Source organism: Scardinius erythrophthalmus, assembly GCF_964197995.2.
Source record: "Scardinius erythrophthalmus genome assembly, chromosome: 4".
Taxonomy (NCBI): Eukaryota; Metazoa; Chordata; class Actinopteri; order Cypriniformes; family Leuciscidae; genus Scardinius; species Scardinius erythrophthalmus.
The window spans coordinates 45,850,120-45,856,119 of record NC_138224.1 but is presented as its reverse complement, the minus strand read 5'-3'; the positions used below and the strand labels follow the sequence as shown (position 1 = coordinate 45,856,119).

General features: G+C 39.1%; 1 protein-coding gene across 1 annotated transcript in view; it reads left to right on the top strand.

Moving 5' to 3' along the window:
• Positions 1-227: 227 nt before the first annotated feature.
• LOC308689610 (stonustoxin subunit beta-like) overlaps positions 228-6,000 on the top strand; it is a 392,706-nt gene continuing 386,933 nt past the window's right edge. The window contains exon 1 of the mRNA XM_081363421.1: positions 228-301. The gene's annotated coding sequence lies outside the window, so the exon portion shown is untranslated. The remainder of the gene's footprint in view (positions 302-6,000) is intronic.

Genomic DNA, 6,000 nt, shown 5'->3' with positions numbered 1-6,000 from the left:
TTAGATAAGTCCATACATACCCTTCTCATAGTCACAGCGTGGCCATCTTCTAACCGTATACATACTGGGAGCACTGCTACTTGGGCAGAGTGATTAGGCGCAAGCGAACTCTCTACTCCTCACCACGGGGCTTCTCAGGTGCTGCAAGTAAATCACTCCGCCCAAGTAGCAGTGCTTCGCCTTCTGAGAATATAGTTCCCAGTATGTATACGGTTATAAGATGGCTGTGTCTCATGTGACCTTGTTATTTGTACACGCTGTGACTATACAAATCACAACATGTAAACAGGAAAATGTTGGCGTTATTTTATCACTTATTGGGAGCGGTATGCTAGCTGGAGCCGTTTACCTCCAGTCTTTGTGCTAAGCTAGGCTAGCGGTGGGTGCGTCAGACAGAGTTACGGCACACACGGAGATGAGAAGGGTATGTGTGGACTTATCTAACTCTGGGGGATACGGTGAATAAGCTAAAGTCCCAAAAAGTCGGCGTGTTCCTTTAAGAGATATTTATTCTTGCATGCAACAAGGAACCACAGGCTTTTCAGGGAAGGTTTTTTATTATTTTTTTTGTTTATGTTTTGGAGTAAAATCAAACGTTTCTCCAAAAGAAAAAAAGAAAATACTTGGCTATTGCCCACCACTATACGAAATTAAAGGTGCACATTCACACAATGTACAAACTACAGGGTTTGTAACTATTTAAAACTTTATTAAATAAAACTTGTTTTCAGCAAGGTTGTTTTTCCGTCAAAAAAAAAAAAACTAACTACTGTAAGTATAAGGGAACAATACGAAATATAGGGGTAACAACCAGGAGAATTAACAAATTATTTATACTGTAAGTATTATAGAACTAAGGGGTAGTTATTCTACTATTATGATACAACAATCTTACATTTGGGAGCAATTCAACAATCTTACATTTGGGAGCAATTAAGCGATACCATACATTATCATAATCATAACATAATTATTATTATTATGCTTACCTTTTTGTAATATAGTGTACCAATACACTTTTTTTTTTTTTTTTACAGGGTACATATCTGCATTTATACAGTAGTTTATTTATTTTTGATAGCAAAAGTGCAGATGTTTTAGTTTAGGCTTGCATGTTTCAAGGCAAGTCAAAATAAAACTATTGCAATTTGTTTTTTTTAATACTGGGGAAATATACTCTTGTTCCATGTAGTTACAGAGTAAGTGTGACATTGCGGGTCATAAATTAAAGTGGTGCTTGTAAGTACATCACATTGTGCTGTGTTTTAAAGTACAGTTCTAACAGATTGTTTGATATTAATTTTAAATGAATGGCACACTTAGTGAAGGCTGGATTTTATGTCAGGATTTTGTATTCTAATGCAGCTTTTAAAAAAAACATTTTAACTCATATTCTTCCTGGCAAGTTCTGTGGCAGTTCTTTTTTGTGCAATAAAACTGCACAAATGTCTTGAATTGATTGAATTGAAAATGTCTTGAATTGATTTTCTTGCTATTTTCTGTAAGGTAATTTTAGCATTTATTATGCAGGTTAGGTATCTGCCTCTATCGTTTTTAAAGTGCGTGCTTATCAGTTATTGGAATAGGCAGCTCTTTTATGTTCATTTCATACAAATCTTTGGACTGGTTTCCCTTCATTTATTAAACTTTTGGCACTATTACTGTAAAATGAAGATTGCAAAAGCACAAAGAAAACAACATTACCCTACAAACACATCACATTTGCCTCCAGTGTTAAACATTTAAAAACTTTTGGTTACAATAATGTTACAGATAGGTCAACTTCTTTATCAGTATTCAGTATACATGAATACACCTCCTCAGCACAAATGCAAAAGATTTAATTTCTTAATAATCACTCATTCAATTCATGGAAAGATGGCAAAATGTAAACATAATCCTAATAAAAACAGAGAAATGTGCTATCTGTAAAATAAGTAAATTAGGCAATTTTGTTTAAATATATGGTTGCAGAAATGAGTACACCCTTGATTAAATTCAACAAATGTGTAATATTCCAGTACTTTGTATGTCCTCCGACCCTTCTTGGCATTGAGATGAAAAAGATGCTCAACAACACGGGATGAGGAGAGGGTAACATCTTCTGTTTCGAGTTTTTGTACTACATCACACAAAGGTGTGTGAATTCATGAAACCATTAGCTATGTTTACATCCAAAGTTGTGAATATGACAAGCGGCGACCTTCCTGTCTCTCCCTTGAAACCAATACAGAAGTAAATTAAATTCATTGACTGGCCGCTAGAGACGGGCTGCAAAAGAGAGTCAATCCCATAGACCCCTAGCCTGGAAAGACCCAAATCCGAAAAATTAAGGGTCTGGCATCGAGTAATGAAAATCGCCCAACTCGAGGGGCGGCACCAAGCATGCATTTGAAAATCTCACTGCACGCAATAGGATAACACTACGACCAATCACAACAAGCCCCATTCGCTTAGCTACCAGGCTACCAGCGGAGCTAACCGGTAGATTAGACTCTTGCCGTATCTGGTCGGCAAAACAGCAAAAACGTCCTTCTTGCAAAGGAACGATTCAAGCGCCGCCTTCTGTTCCTGTTTTAAATAAAAAGCCAAGTCTAACTCGTTCATTGTAGCGGCTAAAGCCGTTTCAAACAAATGGTGTTCATCCATAGCCACCTTGCAATGTTTACTAATGACTTAGACGTCGCAGCGCTGTCGTCATCTCGCCTCTGGCCCGCCTATATAACATAAACCGATGTGATTGGTGCAGCTCGGATCCAGGGGCATAGTTAATGAGCATCATTACTCGACACCAGAGTAACTCATTGAGCAAATTCAAATTGTGCTCTCGCGAGAACTCTGGATTTCCAGGGTATAGACCCCCATATTAAAATGCCCAACTTTACAGCAGAAAAAAAAGGCTGTAAACAAATAAAATGTTTACAGCCTGGTGCAAAAAAGTGCTTTTGGTCTATATAGCTCATTTTGCCCTTCATGACAACTGTGAGGGGGTGCATTTTTTTATAACTCATCCATTTAAATTATATTAAGCCTTAAAGTTCTGCATAATTATGGGCGTGTCCACTTGAGTGACAGGTGGATTGCCGCTGCTGTCACAACTAGCCGTTTTATCCAGATCTATATTTTTTGCAACCATGTTGACAGCTGATTTGCTGTGAAGAAAAAAAATAAAAGAAACCGATCATGTCAGTTTTTGGCATTAGTCCTAGTGCATAAGTTCACATTGTTCCTTATGTACTGGCTTTTCCTCATCTTCTTTTACTTACTTCTTCTTTCAATATGACTTCCTCGTTCTTCTGTGCACTTGCTACTATGCTATTCACTCTTCTCTCCATCTCTCTCCTTGCTTTCATTTCCTCCATCTCAAGTGAAATAATCTCTCCTCTATCAGTCTGTTTCTTCACCCCCTTTGTCTGTTCAGTATTTTTGTCACTTTTATCTCCCTCTCTCTCTTTCTTCCTCCACAGGTCTCTCTGCTTCTATCTCCCCACTTTATCTCTGTTCTTCTTCTATCTGCTCTGAATCTTCCCTCTTCTACATTCTTCATAATGTATGTATTTATTCTCTCATGGTCTCCCTCTGTGTCTTCAACATCCTCTGTCTCTTCCCAGTCCTGACTCTCTTCCTCATCACCTCTTGTTATTTATCTGAAGGGTGAATTTCTGCACTTAAACCTTTGCAAAATGCAGCATTAAAAAACTGTGCAGTTCAACATATACATTGTATAACTACAGAACTTATTAAAGTACGTATTAAAATATTTTTTAAAAAATGTAAGTATCAGTGCTTCCCAATACATTTTATCCTGTAAAATATACTCAAAGAATAATGAGGATTTATTCCCCCCAACAATCCATACCCCCCAGTTGCCATCTCAAACATTTGCCCCAAAGCAGAAGAGGGACATAGCCAAGAGCTATTAGCTTTTCCATCTAAAATGTAATTTTAAAAGTAGTACAATTGTCAAAAATTGTTCATAACAATTCTGAAAAAAAGAGTTCAAAACACCCAAAAATCTGCTTAGCATCATGTCACTTTTTTTTTTTTTTTACTTGAACACAGAAATAGATATTTAACAAAATGATCATTCTTTTCAATGCACAAAATTATGAAAGTCCACAAACAATAGCCAAAAAACACAACTTCTATTTTCAATTCTTGTAAAGCCATGCATCCATAAATGCATGCAAAATCATCGAAATAAACAAATCATGGCTTTTGCCAAAGTTCCTTTAAAGGAACACTCCACCGTTTTTTCATATTAAACTATGTTATTCCCTTAACTAAGACAAGTTGATACATACCTCTCTCGTCTCAGTGCAATCCAAACAGAGATGAAGCTAGAAGCGACCAAACACCTCCACGTTCTAAGCGGGTAAAAAGGATAACTATAATGTATGGCGGAATAGCACTTGGGAGCACTTCGACTCGGCGCAGTAATATCATCACTCCAATCATCTCTCCCTCTCTCTCTCACTTCTGTCATTAGAACCAATGTGACTTTTTACTGTGCCGAGTCGAAGTGCTCCTGAGTCCCAGTGCTATTCCGCCATACATTACACCCTGCTTTTCAGAGGAAAGGTGTACAAGTTTCAAGAATGTGCCTCTTATGAATGTCTACCAGGTCCTACCAGTGAACACAACGGTGTGTGAGAAGGAACCTCCACCATGAAACGAGTGAAGTCTGATTGGAGGACCAGCCTGAGCCCAGTCCAGGTCCAGCGACTTATGTTTTTATCTGTGGAGGACCAGCAGTTTAAAGGAACATGCTGACTTTTTGGGACTTTAGCTTATTCACCGTATCCCCCAGAGTTAGATAAGTCCATACACACCCTTCTCATCTCCGTGCGTGCCGTAACTCTGTCTGACACACCCACCACTAGCCTAGCTTAGCACAAAGACTGGAGGTAAATGGCTCCAGCTAGCATACTGCTCCCAATAAGTGACAAAAATAACACCAACATTTTCTTATTTACATGTTATGATTTGTAAAATCACAGCGTGTACGAATAACAAGGTAACATGAGACACAGCCATCTTCTAACCATATACATACTGGGAACTATATTCTCAGAAGGTGAAGCACTGCTACATGGGCGGAGTGATTTGCTCGCAGCACCTGAGAAGCCCCGTGGTGAGGAGCAGAGAGTTCGCTCAGAGTGTTGCGCCCAATCACTCCACCCAAGTAGCAGTGCTTTGCCTTCTGAGAATATAGTTCCCAGTATGTATATGGTTAGAAGATGGCCGTGTTTCATGTGACCACGCTGTGACTATGAGAAGGGTATGTATGGACTTATCTAACTCTGGGGGATACGGTGAATAAGCTAAAGTCCCAAAAAGTTGCCGTGTTCCTTTAAAGCCGGACTGACAGTAGAGAGGTGGTGGACCAGCAGCCAAAGATGACATCGACAAGGGTTTAACCGCTGGGAATCAAGACATATGTATAGTAGTGTTGTAGTACTCGAGATCGGTCCACTTTTTCAAGGTCTTGGTCTAGTCTCGGTCTCAGAAGAAGAGGACTCAGGATTTTAGTTCAAGACTGGTCGAGACCACAACTGAGCACATATCACGAAATAATTTATTTTTTTAATGTGGCGGCACGAGAGCAGACAGACACAGAGGAGGTTATAGTCTAGGTGAAACCTGCCTCAAAAACACCGACTACGCCACCCTGGGAATTTCACCCAGAGAATGATTTTCTTTATTTCCTAATTGCAATACTATTGATTCACTTAAGGACACACAGGTACGCATACAATTCAGCCAGAGACGGTTCAATTTTGTGAATGGACAACTTTATTTCAATAATTAAAAAAAACAAAAACAATTTAAAACACATTCATGCTTGCTGCTGAGGCTTGCCGGTGGAGGAGGAAGGAGTCACAAAGGCACAAAGGAATCCCAGGAAAAGTCACCACAGTGAACACGCACAAACACTAAAAAACACAGTGAACACAACAAAGAAAACGGGGTAGACAACACAGCACGCAGGAAGGGGAC